The sequence below is a fragment of the Cryptomeria japonica genome, unplaced genomic scaffold (assembly GCF_030272615.1).
Source record: "Cryptomeria japonica unplaced genomic scaffold, Sugi_1.0 HiC_scaffold_74, whole genome shotgun sequence".
NCBI classification, from domain to species: domain Eukaryota; kingdom Viridiplantae; phylum Streptophyta; class Pinopsida; order Cupressales; family Cupressaceae; genus Cryptomeria; species Cryptomeria japonica.
In genome coordinates, this window is record NW_026728896.1 from 215,001 (window position 1) to 237,500 (window position 22,500).

Sequence of the window (22,500 nt, forward strand, 5' to 3'; positions counted from 1 at the left end):
ACCAGGGCGGGCTCAAGATGGCACGCGCGTTCCGTTTTTTTCACTATCTTTCAAAACGGAAATTTTAAAATCTCCTTTTTTTTTTGCCTTTTCTGGAAATTAGTGAAGGCAGCGCATCAAAGGTGCGCACCTCGCTGCCCACCTTGGTGTGCTCTGAGGTGCGCACCCGGGAGCGCTACGAAGTGTGCTCCAAGGTGCGGCGTGCACGTTGTCGGAGCCCGGTTTGCCCCGGGTGCGCACCTCGCCTGCACCTTGGCCGGGGTGGGCACCTTGGCTGGGTTTGCCCAGGGTGCGCTCCGAAGCGGGGTTACTGGAGCGCCCCCTCTTTTTTTGTCAGAGCGTTTGGTGGGGTTTCTCGCATTGGCTCTTCCCAGGCCCGGTTGTTGGGTGCGCTCCCACCCTGGCGCGCGCGAAGTTGGAAGTTGGGTTAATTGCCCGGGCGCGCACCTTCGCCAGGGTGGGCACCTTGGTGCGCACACCTTGGCTGGGCTGCGCACCAGGGCGGGCTCAAGATGGCACCAGCATTCCCTTTTTCTCACTATCTTTCAAAACGGAAATTTTAAAATCTCGTTTTTTTTTTGCCTTTTATGGAAATTAGTGAAGGCATCGCATCAAAGGTGCGCACCTCGCTGCCCACCTTGGTGTGCTCCGAGGTGCCCACCACGGTGCGCAACGCCGGTGCGAACCCGGGAGCGCCCCGATGTGTGCTCCAAGGTGCGGCGTGCACGAAGTCGGACCCCGGTTTGCCCCGGGTGCGCACCTCGCGTGCACCTTGGTGCGCACACCTTGGCTGGGTTGCGCGGCCTGGTGGGCACCATGGTGCGCACCAAGGAGCGCTCCGAAGTGTGCTCCAAGGTGCGGCGTGCACGAAGTCGGAGCCCGGTTTGCCCCGGGTACGCACCTTCGCCGGGGTGGGCACCTCGGCTGGGTTGCGCGCCCTGGTGCGCACCAAGGAGCGCTCCGAAGTGTGCTCCAAGGTGCGGCGTGCACGAAGTCGGAGCCCGGTTTGCCCCGGGTGCGCACCTCGCGTGCACCTTCGGCGGGGTTGCGCGCCCTGGTGGGCACCATGGTGCGCACCAAGGAGCGCTCCGAAGTGTGCTCCAAGGTGCGGCGTGCACGAAGTCGGAGCCCGGTTTGCCCCGGGTGCGCACCTCGCGTGCACCTTCGGCGGGGTTGCGCGCCCTGGTGGGCACCATGGTGCGCACCAAGGAGCGCTCCGAAGTGTGCTCCAAGGTGCGGCGTGCACGAAGTCGGAGCCCGGTTTGCCCCGGGTGCGCACCTCACGTGCACCTTCGCCGCGGTGGGCACCATGGCGTGCACGAAGTCGGAGCCCGGTTTGCCCCGGGTGCGCACCTCGCGTGCACCTTCGCCGGGGTGGGCACCTCGGCTGGGTTGCGCGCCCTGGTGCGCACCAAGGAGCGCTCCGAAGTGTGCTCCAAGGTGCGGCGTGCACGAAGTCGGAGCCCGGTTTGCCCCGGGTGCGCACCTCGCGTGCACCTTCGCCAGGGTGGGCACCTCGGTGCGCACACCTTCTCAATGTTTTCTTGCCTTTTCTGGAAATTGGTGAAGGCAGCGCATCAAAGGTGCGCACCTCGGTGTGCTCCGAGGTGCGAACCCGAGAGCGCTCCGAGGTGCCCACGAAGTCGAAAGTCGGGTTAATTGCATTGTTTTCCCCGGGTGCGCTCCGAGGTGCGCAACATCGGCGCGCACCAAGGAGGGCTCCGAAGTGTGCTCCAAGGTGCGCACGATGGCGTGCACCTCTGGTGCGCACGATTCGGAGCTCGGTTTGACCGGGGTGCGCACACCTTGGCTGGGTTGCGCACCTTTTGTGCGCTCCAAGGTGCGCACGAAGTCGGAGCTCGGTTTGCCCCGGGTGCGCACCTTCGCCAGGGTGCGCACCTTGATGCGCACGCCTTGGCTGGGCTGCGCACCTTGGTGGGCGCCATGGTGCGCACCTTTCGTGCGCTCCAAGGTGCGCACGAAGTCGGAGCTCGGTTTGCCCCGGGTGCGCACCTTGGTGGGCGCCATGGTGCACTCCGAGGTGCCCAAGATTGGTGCGCACCAAGGAGCGCTCCGAAGTGCGCTCCAAGGTGCGCGCGAAGTCGAAAGTTGGGTTAATTGTCCGGTTTGCCTCGGGTGCGCACCTTGCGTGCACCTTCGCCAGGGTGGGCGCCTTGGTGCGCACACCTTGGCTGGGCTGCGCACACCTTGGCACCCGCGTTTCCTTCATTTTAAATTTTTTTTTTTTACAATCTCTCAAGTGGGAAATTCTATAATCTCAACTTTTTTTGCCTTTTCAGGAAACTTTTGAATGGAGCGCATCATTGGTGCGCTCCGAAGTGTGCTCCAAAGCTCTCTCCAGCTGCGTGCACCTGCCCCGGCCGCGCACCCGGCCCCGCCCAGCTTCGCTCACCTGTCCCGGGCGTCTGGTGCGGAACCTTAGAGTAAGAAACATCACCGTGCACCTTGGCCAACGTGCGCGACTCGACCGAGCGCGCACTGGCCGAGGTGCACACCGATTTCACCTGGGTGCGCGCGCAGCACCTCGGGCGCACCGGGGTGCGCGCACAACGCCCGGGTTGCACCGTGGCCTGTGTGCTCGGGGCGCCTCGGGTGCGCGCTCGGTGTCGCCCCCGCGCGCGCGGTAGTGCGGGCAGCGCACCCCGGCCCGGCCCGGCCCCGACGAGAACGCAAACGGGCAAAAGGTTTATTCAAATAGCATTGCGATGCCCGGCGAAAAACTAAAAAAGGGTGCAACACCGGGACTTCCCGGGAGGTCACCCATCCCAGTACTACTCCGGCCCAAGCGCGCTTAACTGCGGAGTTCTGATGGGATCCGGTGCACTAACGCTGGTATGATCGCACCCGTTATGAGCTTGTCGCAGTGTGTACTTAGCAAACCGCGACCCACGTGCGAATCCACCCCGGCCACCCACCCCCGTCGAGGTGCACACCCTCCCTCGCGAAGTGCGCCCCGTTCGCCAAGTGTGAGCCCTGCCCGGGTGCGCGCACCTTGCTAGGGCGTCGGGTGTGCACCCGGCCCGGCCTACGTGCGTGCACCTGTAGGGGGCGTCGTGTGCGTGCAGTGTCCCGTCTGCAACGCGGTGCCCACACACCACCTCGGGCGCAACGACCTGCGCTCACATGTGGGCCGAGTGCACCTTGGTGCATGTTCGGGGCGCCTCGGGTGCACGCTCGATCTTGCCCCGGTGCACCAAGGCGCTCGGTTTGCCCCGGGTGCGCACTTGGTGCAAGGTGGGCACCCAAAATAGGGATCAAGCACCAAAACACAAGTTTCGGGATGCAAAATGGGACCCAAGGACCACAAATGCGTTCCAAGACCCATGATGGGTCCACGAGAACAAAAATGTGTTCCGAGACTTAATAAACAAATATTGGGTTTTAGGAGAAGAAACATGCTCTGATGCCCAAAACGAGAATCGACCCCGAAAAGGCCACAGGCCAAAAGTGGGATGCGAGACAAAAAAAAATGGGACCCGAGGACCAAAATTGGGTTCCCAGGTCGAAGACAGGGCAACCGGACAAGAAACGACCTCTAAGGCTCGAAATGAGTCCCGACGACTAAAACTTGACAAGAAGCACCCATCAGGCACCCAACTCGACACCCATGGGATGCCGACCCACCCGGGCTTCCACCTAGCACACCTTGGCACCCACCCACCCTCGCACCCAACCTCGCACCCAACTTAGCACCTTTGAACCCACATTGGCACTCACCCTGACCCTGGCACCTTGGAACCCACATTGGCACTCACCTTGACCCTGGCACCCACCTTTGCACTCACCTTGGGACCCACCCTGGCTCCCACCTCGGCACCCACCCAGACACCCACCTTGGTTCCTTGGCACCCACCTTGGATCCTTGGCACCCACCCCGACACCCACCTTGGCACGCAACTTGGCTACTTGCCACCCACCTTGGCTCCTTGACGCCCACCCCGACAACCACCCCGTGACCTACCCTGGCTAGGGTTGGTGCACACCCACCCTGGTGCCCACCTTGGCACCCACCCTATGACCCACCTTGGCACGCACCTTAGTACCCACCCCGTTACCCACCCTAGGACCCACCCCGTGACCCACCTTGGCCAGGGTGGGTGCCTTGGTGCGCACAACTTGCCTGGGCTGCACACCAGGGCGGGCTCAAGATGGCACCCGCGTTCCGTTTTTTTCACTATCTTTCAAAACGGAAATTTTAAAATCTCATTTTTTTCTTTTTTTTGCCTTTTCTGGAAATTAGTGAAGGCAGCGCATCAAAGGTGCGCAATGCTGGTGCGAACCCGGGAGCGCTCCGATGTGTGCTCCAAGGTGCGGCGTGCACGAAGTCCGAGCCCGGTTTGCCCCGGGTGCGCACCTCGCGTGCACCTTCGCCGGGGTGAGCACCTTGGCTGGGTTGCGCGCCCTGGTGCGTACCAAGGAGCGCTCTGAAGTGTGCTCCAAGGTGCGGCGTGCACGAAGTCGGAGCCCGGTTTGCCCCGGGTGTGCACCTCGGGTGCGCACCTCGCGTGCACCTTCGCTGCGGTGGGCACCTTGGCTGGGTTGCGCGCCTTGGTGGGCACCATGCAGTGCACGAAGTCGGAGCCCGGTTTGCCCCGGGCGCGCACCTCCGCCAGGGTGGGCACCTTGGTGCGCACAACTTGCCTGGGCTGCGCATCAGGAAGGGCTCAAGATGGCACCCGCGTTCCGTTTTTTTCACTATCTTTCAGAACGGAAATTTTAAAATATCGTTTTTTTTTGCCTTTTCTGGAAATTAGTGAAGGCAGCGCATCAAAGGTGCGCAACGCTGGTGCGAACCTGGGAGCGCTCCGATGTGTGCTCCAAGGTGCGGCGTGCACGAAGTCGGAGCCCGGTTTGCCTCGGGTGCGCCCTGGTGGGCACCATGGTGCGCACCAAGGAGCGCTCCGAAGTGTGCTCCAAGGTGCGGCCTGCACGAAGTCGGAGCCCGGTTTGCCCCGGGTGTGCACCTCGGGTGGGCACCTTGGTGCGCATGCCTTGCCTGGGCTGCGCACCAGGGCGGGCTCAAGATGGCACCCGCGTTCCTTTTTTTTCACTATCTTTCAAAACGGAAATTTTAAAATCTCATTTTTTTTTGCCTTTTTCTGGAAATTAGTGAAGGCAGCGCATCAAAGGTGCGCACCTCGCTGCCCACCACGGTGCGCAACGCCGGTGGGCACCCGGGAGTGCTTCGAAGTGTGCTCCAAGGTGCTGCGTGCACGTTGTCGGAGCCCGGTTTGCCCCGGGTGCGCACCTCGCGTGCACCTTCGTCGGGGTGGGCACCTTGGCTTGGTTTGCCCCGGCTGCGCTCCGAAGCGGGGTTATTGGAGCGCCGCCTCTTTTTTTGTCGGAGCGTTTGGTGGGGTTTCTCGCATTGGCTCTTCCGAGGCCCGGTTGCCACCCTGGCGCGCACGAAGTCGGAAGTAGGGTTAATTGCCCGGGTGCGCACCTTTGCCAGGGTGGCACCTTACCTGGGCTGCGCACCAGGGCGGGCTCAAGATGGCACGCGCGTTCCGTTTTTTTCACTATCTTTCAAAACGGAAATTTTAAAATCTCCTTTTTTTTTTGCCTTTTCTGGAAATTAGTGAAGGCAGCGCATCAAAGGTGCGCACCTCGCTGCCCACCTTGGTGTGCTCTGAGGTGCGCACCCGGGAGCGCTACGAAGTGTGCTCCAAGGTGCGGCGTGCACGTTGTCGGAGCCCGGTTTGCCCCGGGTGCGCACCTCGCCTGCACCTTGGCCGGGGTGGGCACCTTGGCTGGGTTTGCCCAGGGTGCGCTCCGAAGCGGGGTTACTGGAGCGCCCCCTCTTTTTTTGTCAGAGAGTTTGGTGGGGTTTCTCGCATTGGCTCTTCCCAGGCCCGGTTGTTGGGTGCGCTCCCACCCTGGCGCGCGCGAAGTTGGAAGTTGGGTTAATTGCCCGGGCGCGCACCTTCGCCAGGGTGGGCACCTTGGTGCGCAAACCTTGGCTGGGCTGCGCACCAGGGCGGGCTCAAGATGGCACCAGCATTCCCTTTTTCTCACTATCTTTCAAAACGGAAATTTTAAAATCTCGTTTTTTTTTTGCCTTTTATGGAAATTAGTGAAGGCATCGCATCAAAGGTGCGCACCTCACTGCCCACCTTGGTGTGCTCCGAGGTGCCCACCACGGTGCGCAACGCCGGTGCGAACCCGGGAGCGCCCCGATGTGTGCTCCAAGGTGCGGCGTGCACGAAGTCGGACCCCGGTTTGCCCCGGGTGCGCACCTCGCGTGCACCTTGGTGCGCACACCTTGGCTGGGTTGCGCGGCCTGGTGGGCACCATGGTGCGCACCAAGGAGCGCTCCGAAGTGTGCTCCAAGGTGCGGCGTGCACGAAGTCGGAGCCCGGTTTGCCCCGGGTGCGCACCTTCGCCGCGGTGGGCACCATGGCGTGCACGAAGTCGGAGCCCGGTTTGCCCCGGGTGCGCACCTCGCGTGCACCTTCGCCGGGGTGGGCACCTCGGCTGGGTTGCGCGCCCTGGTGCGCACCAAGGAGCGCTCTGAAGTGTGCTCCAAGGTGCGGCGTGCACGAAGTCGGAGCCCGGTTTGCCCCGGGTGTGCACCTCGGGTGCGCACCTCGCGTGCACCTTCGCTGCGGTGGGCACCTTGGCTGGGTTGCGCGCCTTGGTGGGCACCATGCAGTGCACGAAGTCGGAGCCCGGATTGCCCCGGGCGCGCACCTCCGCCAGGGTGGGCACCTTGGTGCGCACAACTTGCCTGGGCTGCGCACCAGGAAGGGCTCAAGATGGCACCCGCGTTCCGTTTTTTTCACTATCTTTCAGAACGGAAATTTTAAAATCTCGTTTTTTTTTGCCTTTTCTTGAAATTAGTGAAGGCAGCGCATCAAAGGTGCGCAACGCTGGTGCGAACCTGGGAGCGCTCCGATGTGTGCTCCAAGGTGCGGCGTGCACGAAGTCGGACCCCGGTTTGCCCCGGGTGCGCACCTCGCGTGCACCTTGGTGCGCACACCTTGGCTGGGTTGCGCGCCCTGGTGGGCACCATGGTGCGCACCAAGGAGCGCTCCGAAGTGTGCTCCAAGGTGCGGCGTGCACGAAGTCGGAGCCCGGTTTGCCCCGGGTGCGCACCTCGCGTGCACCTTCGCCGCGGTGGGCACCATGGCGTGCACGAAGTCGGAGCCCGGTTTGCCCCGGGTGCGCACCTCGCGTGCACCTTCGCCGGGGTGGGCACCTTGGTGTGCAGACCTTGGCTGGGTTGCGCGCCCTGGTGGGCACCATGGTGCGCACCAAGGAGCGCTCCGAAGTGTGCTCCAAGGTGCGGCCTGCACGAAGTCGGAGCCCGGTTTGCCCCGGGTGTGCACCTCGGGTGGGCACCTTGGTGCGCATGCCTTGCCTGGGCTGCGCACCAGGGCGGGCTCAAGATGGCACCCGCGTTCCTTTTTTTTCACTATCTTTCAAAACGGAAATTTTAAAATCTCATTTTTTTTTGCCTTTTTCTGGAAATTAGTGAAGGCAGCGCATCAAAGGTGCGCACCTCGCTGCCCACCACGGTGCGCAACGCCGGTGGGCACCCGGGAGTGCTTCGAAGTGTGCTCCAAGGTGCTGCGTGCACGTTGTCGGAGCCCGGTTTGCCCCGGGTGCGCACCTCGCGTGCACCTTCGTCGGGGTGGGCACCTTGGCTGGGTTTGCCCCGGCTGCGCTCCGAAGCGGGGTTATTGGAGCGCCGCCTCTTTTTTTGTCGGAGCGTTTGGTGGGGTTTCTCGCATTGGCTCTTCCGAGGCCCGGTTGCCACCCTGGCGCGCACGAAGTCGGAAGTAGGGTTAATTGCCCGGGTGCGCACCTTTGCCAGGGTGGGCACCTTACCTGGGCTGCGCACCAGGGCGGGCTCAAGATGGCACGCGCGTTCCGTTTTTTTCACTATCTTTCAAAACGGAAATTTTAAAATCTCCTTTTTTTTTTGCCTTTTCTGGAAATTAGTGAAGGCAGCGCATCAAAGGTGCGCACCTCGCTGCCCACCTTGGTGTGCTCTGAGGTGCGCACCCGGGAGCGCTACGAAGTGTGCTCCAAGGTGCGGCGTGCACGTTGTCGGAGCCCGGTTTGCCCCGGGTGCGCACCTCGCCTGCACCTTGGCCGGGGTGGGCACCTTGGCTGGGTTTGCCCAGGGTGCGCTCCGAAGCGGGGTTACTGGAGCGCCCCCTCTTTTTTTGTCAGAGCGTTTGGTGGGGTTTCTCGCATTGGCTCTTCCCAGGCCCGGTTGTTGGGTGCGCTCCCACCCTGGCGCGCGCGAAGTTGGAAGTTGGATTAATTGCCCGGGCGCGCACCTTCGCCAGGGTGGGCACCTTGGTGCGCACACCTTGGCTGGGCTGCGCACCAGGGCGGGCTCAAGATGGCACCAGCATTCCCTTTTTCTCACTATCTTTCAAAACGGAAATTTTAAAATCTCGTTTTTTTTTTGCCTTTTATGGAAATTAGTGAAGGCATCGCATCAAAGGTGCGCACCTCGCTGCCCACCTTGGTGTGCTCCGAGGTGCCCACCACGGTGCGCAACGCCGGTGCGAACCCGGGAGCGCCCCGATGTGTGCTCCAAGGTGCGGCGTGCACGAAGTCGGACCCCGGTTTGCCCCGGGTGCGCACCTCGCGTGCACCTTGGTGCGCACACCTTGGCTGGGTTGCGCGGCCTGGTGGGCACCATGGTGCGCACCAAGGAGCGCTCCGAAGTGTGCTCCAAGGTGCGGCGTGCACGAAGTCGGAGCCCGGTTTGCCCCGGGTACGCACCTCGCGTGCACCTTCGCCGGGGTGGGCACCTCGGCTGGGTTGCGCGCCCTGGTGCGCACCAAGGAGCGCTCCGAAGTGTGCTCCAAGGTGCGGCGTGCACGAAGTCGGAGCCCGGTTTGCCCCGGGTGCGCACCTTCGCCGCGGTGCGCACCATGGCGTGCACGAAGTCGGAGCCCGGTTTGCCCCGGGTGCGCACCTCGCGTGCACCTTCGGCGGGGTTGCGCGCCCTGGTGGGCACCATGGTGCGCACCAAGGAGCGCTCCGAAGTGTGCTCCAAGGTGCGGCGTGCACGAAGTCGGAGCCCGGTTTGCCCCGGGTGCGCACCTCGCGTGCACCTTCGGCGGGGTTGCGCGCCCTGGTGGGCACCATGGTGCGCACCAAGGAGCGCTCCGAAGTGTGCTCCAAGGTGCGGCGTGCACGAAGTCGGAGCCCGGTTTGCCCCGGGTGCGCACCTCGCGTGCACCTTCGCCGCGGTGGGCACCATGGCGTGCACGAAGTCGGAGCCCGGTTTGCCCCGGGTGCGCACCTCGCGTGCACCTTCGCCGGGGTGGGCACCTCGGCTGGGTTGCGCGCCCTGGTGCGCACCAAGGAGCGCTCCGAAGTGTGCTCCAAGGTGCGGCGTGCACGAAGTCGGAGCCCGGTTTGCCCCGGGTGCGCACCTCGCGTGCACCTTCGCCAGGGTGGGCACCTCGGTGCGCACACCTTCTCAATGTTTTCTTGCCTTTTCTGGAAATTGGTGAAGGCAGCGCATCAAAGGTGCGCACCTCGGTGTGCTCCGAGGTGCGAACCCGAGAGCGCTCCGAGGTGCCCACGAAGTCGAAAGTCGGGTTAATTGCATTGTTTTCCCCGGGTGCGCTCCGAGGTGCGCAACATCGGCGCGCACCAAGGAGGGCTCCGAAGTGTGCTCCAAGGTGCGCACGATGGCGTGCACCTCTGGTGCGCACGATTCGGAGCTCGGTTTGACCGGGGTGCGCACACCTTGGCTGGGTTGCGCACCTTTTGTGCGCTCCAAGGTGCGCACGAAGTCGGAGCTCGGTTTGCCCCGGGTGCGCACCTTCGCCAGGGTGCGCACCTTGATGCGCACGCCTTGGCTGGGCTGCGCACCTTGGTGGGCGCCATGGTGCGCACCTTTCGTGCGCTCCAAGGTGCGCACGAAGTCGGAGCTCGGTTTGCCCCGGGTGCGCACCTTGGTGGGCGCCATGGTGCACTCCGAGGTGCCCAAGATTGGTGCGCACCAAGGAGCGCTCCGAAGTGCGCTCCAAGGTGCGCGCGAAGTCGAAAGTTGGGTTAATTGTCCGGTTTGCCTCGGGTGCGCACCTTGCGTGCACCTTCGCCAGGGTGGGCGCCTTGGTGCGCACACCTTGGCTGGGCTGCGCACACCTTGGCACCCGCGTTTCCTTCATTTTAAATTTTTTTTTTTTACAATCTCTCAAGTGGGAAATTCTATAATCTCAACTTTTTTTGCCTTTTCAGGAAACTTTTGAATGGAGCGCATCATTGGTGCGCTCCGAAGTGTGCTCCAAAGCTCTCTCCAGCTGCGTGCACCTGCCCCGGCCGCGCACCCGGCCCCGCCCAGCTTCGCTCACCTGTCCCGGGCGTCTGGTGCGGAACCTTAGAGTAAGAAACATCACCGTGCACCTTGGCCAACGTGCGCGACTCGACCGAGCGCGCACTGGCCGAGGTGCACACCGATTTCACCTGGGTGCGCGCGCAGCACCTCGGGCGCACCGGGGTGCGCGCACAACGCCCGGGTTGCACCGTGGCCTGTGTGCTCGGGGTGCCTCGGGTGCGCGCTCGGTGTCGCCCCCGCGCGCGCGGTAGTGCGGGCAGCGCACCCCGGCCCGACCCGGCCCCGACGAGAACGCAAACGGGCAAAAGGTTTATTCAAATAGCATTGCGACGCCCGGCGAAAAACTAAAAAAGGGTGCAACACCGGGACTTCCCGGGAGGTCACCCATCCCAGTACTACTCCGGCCCAAGCGCGCTTAACTGCGGAGTTCTGATGGGATCCGGTGCACTAATGCTGGTATGATCGCACCCGTTATGAGCTTGTCGCAGTGTGTACTTAGCAAACCGCGACCCACGTGCGAATCCACCCCGGCCACCCACCCCCGTCGAGGTGCACACCCTCCCTCGCGAAGTGCGCCCCGTTCGCCAAGTGTGAGCCCTGCCCGGGTGCGCGCACCTTGCTAGGGCGTCGGGTGTGCACCCGGCCCGGCCTACGTGCGTGCACCTGGAGGGGGCGTCGTGTGCGTGCAGTGTCCCGTCTGCAACGCGGTGCCCACACACCACCTCGGGCGCAACGACCTGCGCTCACATGTGGGCCGAGTGCACCTTGGTGCATGTTCGGGGCGCCTCGGGTGCACGCTCGATCTTGCCCCGGTGCACCAAGGCGCTCGGTTTGCCCCGGGTGCGCACTTGGTGCAAGGTGGGCACCCAAAATAGGGATCAAGCACCAAAACACAAGTTTCGGGATGCAAAATGGGACCCAAGGACCACAAATGCGTTCCAAGACCCATGATGGGTCCACGAGAACAAAAATGTGTTCCGAGACTTAATAAACAAATATTGGGTTTTAGGAGAAGAAACATGCTCTGATGCCCAAAACGAGAATCGACCCCGAAAAGGCCACAGGCCAAAAGTGGGATGCGAGACAAAAAAAAATGGGACCCGAGGACCAAAATTGGGTTCCCAGGTCGAAGACAGGGCAACCGGACAAGAAACGACCTCTAAGGCTCGAAATGAGTCCCGACGACTAAAACTTGACAAGAAGCACCCATCAGGCACCCAACTCGACACCCATGGGATGCCGACCCACCCGGGCTTCCACCTAGCACACCTTGGCACCCACCCACCCTCGCACCCAACCTCGCACCCAACTTAGCACCTTTGAACCCACATTGGCACTCACCCTGACCCTGGCACCTTGGAACCCACATTGGCACTCACCTTGACCCTGGCACCCACCTTTGCACTCACCTTGGGACCCACCCTGGCTCCCACCTCGGCACCCACCCAGACACCCACCTTGGTTCCTTGGCACCCACCTTGGATCCTTGGCACCCACCCCGACACCCACCTTGGCACGCAACTTGGCTACTTGCCACCCACCTTGGCTCCTTGACGCCCACCCCGACAACCACCCCGTGACCTACCCTGGCTAGGGTTGGTGCACACCCACCCTGGTGCCCACCTTGGCACCCACCCTATGACCCACCTTGGCACGCACCTTAGTACCCACCCCGTTACCCACCCTAGGACCCACCCCGTGACCCACCTTGGCCAGGGTGGGTGCACCCACCCTGGTGCCCACCTTGGCACCCACCCATCCTAGCACCCAGCCTGTGACCGGGCTTGGAACCCAACCTTGCACCCGCACCCGTCTTGGCCAGTGTGGGTGCGCACCCATCCTGGCACCCACGTTGTGACACACCCTTTAACCCACGCACCCTAGCACCCACGTTGGCACCCACCTTGGAACCCAACCTAGCAACTTGGCACCCACCCCGTGACCCACCTTGGCATCCACCATAGCAGTCGCCGACTTGGCACCCACCTCGGCACCCACCTTGACACTTGTGGACCCACCTTGCCACTCACCCTAGCATCGACCCATCCTAGCACCCACCCTGGCACCTTTGCACCCTAGCACTCACCCATCCTAGCACCTAACCTGTGACCCACCTTGACACTCACCCTCGCACCCACCTTGGAACCCAACCTAGCACCCACCCACCCTGACACCAACCCTAGCACCTACCCACCCTTGCACCCACCCTGTGACCCATCTTGGCACCCACCCATCCTACCACTCAACCTATCACCCACCTTCTCACCCACCTTGGCATCCACCTTAGCACCCACCCACACTGGCACCTTGGCACCCACCTCGGGCAAGGTGGGTGCACACCCACCCTGGCACCCAATTTAGAACCCACCGAGCATGTTACCCACCTTGGCACCCACATTGCAGCCCACCCTAGTACCCACCCTATGACCCACATTGGCATCCACACCCTAGCACCCAGGCACCTCGACACCCGCCTTGACACCCACCCTAGCACTGAACCTGTGACCCACCTTGGAACTCACCCTAGAACCCACCCACCCTGTGAACCACCTTGGCATCCACCTTAGCACCCACCCACCTTGGCACCCACTCTAGCACTCACCCATCCTAACACCCAACTTGTTACCCACCTTGGCACCCGCCCTCGCGTCCACCTTGAAACCCACCCTAGCACCCACCCACGCAGGAGCCCACCTTGGCACCCAACCTAACACCCACGCATCCTGGCACCCAACTTGTGACCCACCTTGGAACCCACCCTAGTACCCACCTTTGAACCCACTATATCACCAACCCACCTTGGCACCCACCCTATGACCCTCTTTGGAATCCACCCTAGCACGCACCCACCCTGGCACCCACCATGGAGCGCACCCTAGCACCCACCCACCTCGGCACGCACCTCAACACCCACCTTGGTGTGCGCACTGCGCCAACCTCTCAAAGACCCTATGTGGTGCGCTCCAAAGTGTACACCTTTGGTGCGCTCCAAGGTGCGCACCTTTGGTGCACACCGAGGTGCACACCAAAGTGTGCACCGAGGTGAGCACCAAAGTGCACTCCAGGGTGCACACCAAGGCGTGCACCTTTGGTGCGGTCAATGCAAACGAATTCGGAAGTTGGGGTCGATGTCCTAATCGCTGCTGCAGACTACACGTATGAGAATCGGACAAATAGCTTTATATAGGGGAGGTGTTGCGTTTGATGGGTCGACTCCCCTGGTTGTGTGCACTGCACCAACTTCAAAGACCCTGTCTTGTTTAAGAAGTCAAAAGTTGGGGTGGATGTCCTAATCATTGCTGCAGTCTACGCATGTATGAGAATCAGACAAATAGCTTATATAGGGGAGGTGTTGCATTCGGTGGGTTGACTCCCCTGGTTGTGCGCACTGCGCCAACCTCAAAGACCCCGCATAGCAGAAGAAGTCGGAAGTCGGATTTTGGTGAGCACCAAGGCGTGCACCTTTGGTGCGGTCAACGCAGACGAATTCAGAAGTTGGGGTGGATGTCCTAATCGTTGTTGCAGGCTACACATGTATGAGAATCAGACAAATAGCTTATATAGGGGAGGTGTTGGGTTTGATGGGTCAACTCCCTTGGTTGTGCGCATTACGCCAACCTCAAAGACCTTGTTTTCGTTAAGAAGTCAAAAGTTGGGGTCAATGTCCTAATGGCTCCTGCAGGCTACACATGTATGAGAATCGGACAAATAGCTTATATAGGGGAGGTGTTGGGTTTGATGGGTCGACTCCCCTGGTTGTGCGCATTACGTCAACCTCAAAGACCTTGTTTTCGTTAAGAAGTCAAAAGTTGGGGTCGATGTCCTAATTGCTCCTGTAGACTACACATGTATGAGAATCAGACAAATAGCTTATATAGGGGAGGTGTTGGGTTTGATGGGTTGACTCCCCTAGTTGTTCGCATTACACCAACCTCAAAGACCTTGTTTTCGTTTAGAAGCCGAAAGTTGGGGTCGATGTCCTAATTGCTCCTGCAGGCTACGCATGTATGAGAATCAGACAAATAGCTTATATAGGGGAGGTGTTGGGTTTGATGGGTCGACTCCCCTGGTTGTGCGCATTGCGCCAACCTCAAAGACCCTGCATTGCGGATGAAGTCGAAAGTCAGAGTTTGGTGTGCTACAAGGTGTGGTCGAAGGTGCTCACCTAGGTGTGCACCTTTGGAGCACAGGAAAAGTGCCCTCCAAAAGTGCGCACCTTTGGAGTGCACAAAAGTGCCCTCCAAAAGTGCGCACCTTTGGAGCGCAGAAAAGTGCCCTCCAAAAAGTGCCCTCCAAAAGTGCGCACCTTTGGAGCGCAGAAAAGTGCCCTCCAAAAAGTGCCCTCCAAAAGTGCGCACCTTTGGAGCGCAGAAAAGTGCCCTCCAAAAAGTGCCCTCCAAAAGTGCGCACCTTTGGAGCGCAGAAAAGTGCCCTCCAAAAAGTGCCCTCCAAAAGTGCGCACCTTTGGAGCGCAGAAAAGTGCCCTCCAAAAAGTGCCCTCCAAAAGTGCGCACCTTTGGAGCGCAGAAAAGTGCCCTCCAAAAAGTGCCCTCCAAAAGTGCGCACCTTTGGAGCGCAGAAAAGTGCCCTCCAAAAAGTGCCCTCCAAAAGTGCGCACCTTTGGAGCGCAGAAAAGTGCCCTCCAAAAAGTGCCCTCCAAAAGTGCGCACCTTTGGAGCGCAGAAAAGTGCCCTCCAAAAAGTGCCCTCCAAAAGTGCGCACCTTTGGAGCGCAGAAAAGTGCCCTCCAAAAGTGCGCACTTTTGGTGCGCACCAAGGCGCTGGTTCGGTCGTTGCAGGCGAGTTCGGAAGTTGGGGTCGATGTCCTGAGCGGAGGTGCAAACTACACAGGTGTCGGAATCGGACAAATAGCTTATATAGGGGAGGTGTATGCTTCGATGGGTCGACTCCCCAGGTTGAGCGCACCGCGCCAACCTCAAAGACCCTACGGTATGGATGAAGTCGGAAGTTGGGTCCGATGACCGATTCGATTAGTAGGTATGCTCATGAGGTCGGAATTTGGGTCCGATGACCTGCCATGTGCAGGAAGGCGAATGTTGACACTGTGCGTTGCAAGGTGCACACCAAGGCGCTGGTGCGGTCTTTTTAGTCGAGTTCGGAAGTTGGGGTCGATGTCCTGATCGGAGGTGCAAGCTACACAGGTGTGGGAATCGGACAAATAGCTTATATAGGGGAGGTGTATGCTTCGTTGGGTCGACTCCCCGGGTTGAGCGCACCGCGCCAACCTCAAAGACCCTACGGTATGGATGAAGTCGGAAGTTGGGTCCGATGACCGATTCGATATGTAGGCATACTCGCGAGGTCGGAATTTGGGTCCGATGACCTGCCACGTGCAGGAAGGCGAATGTTGGCACTGTGCGTTGCAAGGTGCGCACCAAGGCGCTGGTTCGGTCGTTGGAGGCGAGTTCGGAAGTTGGGGTCGATGTCTTGATCGGAGGTGCAAACTACACAGGTGTGGGAATCGGACAAATAGCTTATATAGGGGAGGTGTATGCTTCGTTGGGTCGACTCCCCGGGTTGAGCGCACCGCGCCAACCTCAAAGACCCTACGGTATGGATGAAGTCGGAAGTTGGGTCCGATGACCGATTCGATATGTAGGCATACTCGCGAGGTCGGAATTTGGGTCCGATGACCTGCCATGTGCAGGAAGGCGAATGTTGGGACTGTGCGTCGCAAGGTGCGCACCAAGGCGCTGGTGCCGTCGTTGCAGTCGAGTTCGGAAGTTGGGGTCGATGTCCTGGTCAGAGGTGCAAACTACACAGGTGTGGGAATCGGACAAATAGCTTATATAGGGGAGGTGTATGCTTCGATGGGTCGACTCCCTGGGTTGAGCGCACCGCGCCAACCTCAAAGACCCTACAGTATGGATGAAGTCGGAAGTTGGGTCCGATGACCGATTCGATACGTAGGCATATTGGCGAGGTCTGAATTTGTGTCCGATGACCTGCCATGCGCAGGAAGGCGGAATTTGGGTCCGATGACCGAGTTGATGGCGTGCCATGCGCAGAAAGGCGGAATTTGGGTCCGATGACCGAGTTGATGTTGATGGCCCGCCATGCACAGGAAGGCGGAATTTGGGTCCGATGACCGATTTGAAGGCGTGCCATACGCAAAAAGGCGGAGTTTGGGTCCGATGACCGAGTTGATATTGATGGCCCGCCATGCGCAGGAAGGCGGAATTTGGGTCCGATGACCTGACATACGCATGGAGTCCGACTCGGGGGCCGATGTTCGATTCGATGACTTGCATTGTGGGTAAAGTCGGAAGTTGTGGTCTTTGACCCGATTCGATGACCAGACTTCGGCTGCTTGAGAATCGGACAAATAACTTATATAGGGGAGGTAGTGTTCTCGAGCATCCTCCCCCCGTGCCCGTTTATGTCGATTGATGCTGGTGCTCGACTGGTTGGAGCGCTCGGATGCAAAAATCTTGCACCAGGATTTATCGATTGTGATGGACACGGCAAGTCTCCTGATTGCTATGCAGGAGCTCATCGTGAATCTCTATGCGGCCTTGGTATGGACTCGACCTGCGGAATGGTTCGGCAATGGTAGTCGCTCCAACACGTCCTTGCAATGGCCACAGAGGTGATTCGACTAGAGCTCCAGTCTAGCTTTTGGGTTGCTTGGCGGACTGGTATAGCCGCGATCGAGTTCCGGCCATGAACGTTTTAGATAGCTCTTGGGCTTTCTGGGACGGAAGTCGGAAGTTTGGGCTGTTGTCCGATTTGATGACCATTCTTCGGATGTGTGAGAATCGGACAAATAACTTATATAGGGGACTGTGTTGTCTCACGCAGCCCCCTCCGTGCCCCTCTATCTCGACCGATGTTGGTGCTTGAAAGGGTTGGGATCGCTCGGATTTATAAACGTGCACCACCATTTGTCGAGTGTGAGGGACGCGGCAGGTCTCCTAAATGCTATGCGGGCGCTCTCTGAGAATCTCTATCCGGCCTCGACACAGACTAGTCTTGCTGAATGGTTTGGCACTGGTAGTCGATCCAACACGTCGTTGTTGTGGCCGCCTAGGCGATTCGATTCGAGCCCCCGTCTAGCTTTTGGGTTGCTTGGCGGATTTTGCCCTATCCGCAAGTGAGCTCGGTCCCTAAACGTTCGAGAAACCCGATTGCTATGCGCCGACTCTCTTTCTTGCGAGCCTCCATCTAGCTTTTGGGTCTCTACGGAACGGAAGTCGGAATCTGGGACCGTTGTTTGATTCGACGAGGCAGACTACGGTTGTGCGAGAATCGGACAAATAACTTATATAGGGGAGGTGTTGACTGGAGCATTCTCCCCCGTGCCCCTCTAACTCGACCAATGCTGGCGCTCGAACGGTGGTAGCGCTCGGATTTTCATTGAGCGCCAGCATTGGTCGATTTAGAGGGGCATGCGAGATTCCCGAATGCTATGCGAGGGCTCTAACGGAAATGTCTATTGGTTTCGGTATGGATGCAATTGCGAGTGGTTCGGCAAAGGTAGTCGTTCCGATGCGTCCATGTCGTGGCCAAATCGATAATTCGATTTGAGCCCTCGTATAGCATTTGGGTCTCTCGATGTGATTCCGCATTCCAGTCCCTTTGGGCACTGCTTGAGCCGCATCCCAGGGGGTTCCCTTCCCAATAATCTGCCTCGCAACCCGATTGCTATGCGGTGAGGCTCCTCGGCCGCCTCGGAACTATCTGTGTATCAGACGCATCGCGGGATAAGGGGTTGGCAACGGTAGTCGCCCCAAGCGCGTCCGATGCTTGGACCATTCCGAGGCGGCCCTGAAGCCTCTTCCGTCTAGCCGTTGGGTCCTTCTCGCCGCATCCCTCGCCTCGCACCCCGATTGCTATGCGGTGAGGCTCCTCGGCCGCCTCGGAACTATCTGTGTATCGGACGCGTCGCGGGATAAGGGGTTGTCACTGGTAGTCGCCCCAAGCGCGTCCGATGCTTGGACCATTCCGAGGCGGCCCTGAAGCCTCTTCCGTCTAGCCGTTGGGTCCTTCTCGCCGCATCCCTCGCCTCGCACCCCGATTGCTATGCGGTGAGGCTCCTCGGCCGCCTCGGAACTATCTGTGTATCGGACGCGTCGCGGGATAAGGGGTTGTCATTGGTAGTCGCCCCAAGCGCGTCCGATGCTTGGACCATTCCGAGGCGGCCCTGAAGCCTCTTCCGTCTAGCCGTTGGGTCCTTCTCGCCGCATCCCTCGCCTCGCACCCCGATTGCTATGCGGTGAGGCTCCTCGGCCGCCTCGGAACTATCTGTGTATCGGACGCGTCGCGGGATAAGGGGTTGTCACTGGTAGTCGCCCCAAGCGCGTCCGATGCTTGGACCATTCCGAGGCGGCCCTGAAGCCTCTTCCGTCTAGCCGTTGGGTCCTTCTCGCCGCATCCCTCGCCTCGCACCCCGATTGCTATGCGGTGAGGCTCCTCGGCCGCCTCGGAACTATCTGTGTATCGGACGCGTCGCGGGATAAGGGGTTGTCACTGGTAGTCGCCCCAAGCGCGTTCGATGCTTGGACCATTCCGAGGCGGCCCTGAAGCCTCTTCCGTCTAGCCGTTGGGTCCTTCTCGCCGCATCCCTCGCCTCGCACCCCGATTGCTATGCGGTGAGGCTCCTCGGCCGCCTTGGAACTATCTGTGTATCGGACGCGTCGCGGGATAAGGGGTTGTCACTGGTAGTCGCCCCAAGCGCGTCCGATGCTTGGACCATTCCGAGGCGGACCCGAAGCCTCTTCCGTCTAGCCGTTGGGTCCTTCTCGCCGCATCCTTCGCCTCGCACCCCGATTGCTATGCGGTGAGGCTCCTCGGCCGCCTCGGAACTATCTGTGTATCGGACGCGTCGCGGGATAAGGGGTTGTCACTGGTAGTCGCCCCAAGCGCGTCCGATGCTTGGACCATTCCGAGGCGGACCCGAAGCCTCTTCCGTCTAGCCGTTGGGTCCTTCTCGCCGCATCCCTCGCCTCGCACCCCGATTGCTATGCGGTGAGGCTCCTCGGCCGCCTTGGAACTATCTGTGTATCGGACGCGTCGCGGGATAAGGGGTTGTCACTGGTAGTCGCCCCAAGCGCGTCCGATGCTTGGACCATTCCGAGGCGGACCCGAAGCCTCTTCCGTCTAGCCGTTGGGTCCTTCTCGCCGCATCCCTCGCCTCGCACCCCGATTGCTATGCGGTGAGGCTCCTCGGCCGCCTTGGAACTATCTGTGTATCGGACGCGTCGCGGGATAAGGGGTTGTCACTGGTAGTCGCCCCAAGCGCGTCCGATGCTTGGACCATTCCGAGGCGGACCCGAAGCCTCTTCCGTCTAGCCGTTGGGTCCTTCTCGCCGCATCCCTCGCCTCGCACCCCGATTGCTATGCGGTGAGGCTCCTCGGCCGCCTTGGAACTATCTGTGTATCGGACGCGTCGCGGGATAAGGGGTTGTCACTGGTAGTCGCCCCAAGCGCGTCCGATGCTTGGACCATTCCGAGGCGGCCCCGAAGCCTCTTCCGTCTAGCCGTTGGGTCCTTCTCGCCGCATCCCTCGCCTCGCACCCCGATTGCTATGCGGTGAGGCTCCTCGGCCGCCTTGGAACTATCTGTGTATCGGACGCGTCGCGGGATAAGGGGTTGTCACTGGTAGTCGCCCCAAGCGCGTCCGATGCTTGGACCATTCCGAGGCGGCCCCGAAGCCTCTTCCGTGTAGCCGTTGGGTCCTTCTCGCCGCATCCCTCGCCTCGCACCCCGATTGCTATGCGGTGAGGCTCCTCGGCCGCCTTGGAACTATCTGTGTATCGGACGCGTCGCGGGATAAGGGGTTGTCACTGGTAGTCGCCCCAAGCGCGTCCGATGCTTGGACCATTCCGAGGCGGACCTGAAGCCTCTTCCCTCTAGCCGTTGGGGCTTTCTCGCCGCATCCCTCGCCTCGCACCCTGATTGCTATGCTGTGAGGCTCCTCGGCCGCCTTGGAACTATCTGTGTATCGGACGCATCGCGGGATAAGGGGTTGGCAGTGGTAGTCGCCCCAAGCGCATCCGATGCTTGGACCATTCCGAGGCGGCCCTGCAGCCTCTTCCGTCTAGCCGTTGGGGCCATCTCGCCGCATCCCCCACCTCGCACCACGATTGCTATGCGGTGAGGCTCCTTGGCCGCCTCAGAACTATCTGTGTATCGGACGCATCGCGGGATAAGGGGTTGTCACTGGTAGTCGCCCCAAGCGCGTCCGATGCTTGGACTATTCCGAGGCGGCCCTGCAGCCTCTTCCGTCTAGCCGTTGGGGCCATCTCGCTGCATCCCCCACCTCCTCGGCCGCCTCGGAACTATCTGTGTATCGGACGCATCGCGGGATAAGGGGTTGGCAGTGGTAGTCGCCCCAAGCGCGTCCGATGCTTGGACTATTCCGAGGCAGCCCTGCAGCCTCTTCCGTCTAGCCTTTGGGGCCATCTCGCCGCATCCCTCGCCTCGCACCCCGATTGCTATGCGGTGAGGCTCCTCGGCCGCCTGGGAACTATCTTCGTATCGGACGCATCGCGGGATAAGGGGTTGTCACTGGTAGTCGCCCCAAGCGCGTCCGATGCTTGGACTATTCCGAGGCGGCCCTGTGGCCTCTTCCGTCTAGCCGTTGGGGCCATCTCGCCGCATCCCCCACCTCGCACCCCGATTGCTATGCGGTGAGGCTCTTCGGCCGCCTTGGAACTATCTTCGTATCGGACGCATCGCGGGATAAGGGGTTGTCACTGGTAGTGGCCCCAAGCGCGTCCGATGCTTGGACTATTCCGAGGCGGCCCTGCAGCCTCTTCCGTCTAGCCGTTGGGGCCATCTCGCCGCATCCCCCACCTCGCACCCCGATTGCTATGCGGTGAGGCTCCTCGGCCGCCTTGGAACTATCTTCGTATCGGACGCATCGCGGGATAAGGGGTTGTCACTGGTAGTCGCCCCAAGCGCGTCCGATGCTTGGACTATTCCGACGCGGCCCTGTGGCCTCTTCCGTCTAGCCGTTGGGGCCATCTCGCCGCATCCCCCACCTCACACCCCGATTGCTATGCGGTGAGGCTCCTCGGCCGCCTTGGAACCATCTTCGTATCGGACGCATCGCGGGATAGGGGGCTGTCACTGGTAGTCGCCCCAAGCGTGTCCGATGCTTGGACCATTCCTAGGCGGCCCTGAAGCCTCTTCCGTCTAGCCGTTGGGGCCTTCCCGCCCCATCCCTCGCCTCGCACCCCCGATTGCTATGCGGTGAGGCTCCTCGGCCGCCTTGGAACCATCTGTGTATCGGACGCATCGCGGGATAAGGGGTTGGCACTGGCAGTCGCCCCAAGCGCGTCCGATGCTTGGACCATTCCGAGGTGGCCCTGAAGCCTCTTCCGTCTAGCCGTTGGGGCCTTCCCGCCCCATCCCTCGCCTCGCACCCCGATTGATATGCGGTGAGGCTCCTCGGCCGCCTTGGAACTATCTGTGTATCGGACGCATCGCGGGATAAGGGGTTGGCACTGGTAGTCGTCCCAATCGCATCCGATGCTTGGACCATTCCGAGGCGGCCCTGCAGCCTCTTCCGTTTAGCCGTCGGGGCCTTCCCGCCGCATCCCTCGCCTCGCATCCCGATTCCTATGCGGTGAGTCTTCTCGGCCGCCGCGGAACTATACCTGTTATTGCTACTGCATCCTTCGGCTGGTAACCTCCTCTGCCGCCTTGGAACGTTCTCTTTGTCGGACGCGTCGCGGGATAAGGGGTTGGCACTGGTAGTCGCCCCAAGCGCGCCCGATGCATAGACCGCTCCGAGTCGACCTTGCTTTCAGCCTCTCACATGCATAGACCTCTCTGAGTCGACCCTGCAGCCTCTCACGTTTAGCCTTTGGAATCTCGCCTCACAACATGATTGCTATCCTTGATGCATCCCTTGCCTCGAGCCCTGATTGCTTTCTTGGCTGCATCCCTCCTCTCCTCACAGCCCGGTTGTCATCACTGCTTCATCCGTCGCTTCATGCATTCTGGCTGCTGGGCCCTTCCCACCGCACACCTCGATTGCTATCTCTTCTGCATCACACACCCCGATTGCTATCTCTGCTACATCCCTCGGCTCTCACTTCTGCATCCTTCGCCTCACACCTCGATTGCTATCAATGCTGCATCCGTAACCTCACACCCCGATTGCTATGCGGGGAGGCTCCTTGGCCGCCTTGGAAATTT

At 60.7% G+C, this 22,500-nt stretch overlaps 2 non-coding genes across 2 annotated transcripts; both read right to left on the reverse strand.

Moving 5' to 3' along the window:
• Positions 1-2,748: 2,748 nt before the first annotated feature.
• On the reverse strand, positions 2,749-2,867 carry LOC131864017 (5S ribosomal RNA). The gene has a single exon (XR_009362909.1). It is a non-coding gene; the product is annotated as a 5S ribosomal RNA (ribosomal RNA).
• Positions 2,868-10,684: 7,817 nt separating this feature from the next.
• On the reverse strand, positions 10,685-10,803 carry LOC131864014 (5S ribosomal RNA). Its single transcript, XR_009362906.1, has one exon. It is a non-coding gene; the product is annotated as a 5S ribosomal RNA (ribosomal RNA).
• Positions 10,804-22,500: the final 11,697 nt, after the last annotated feature.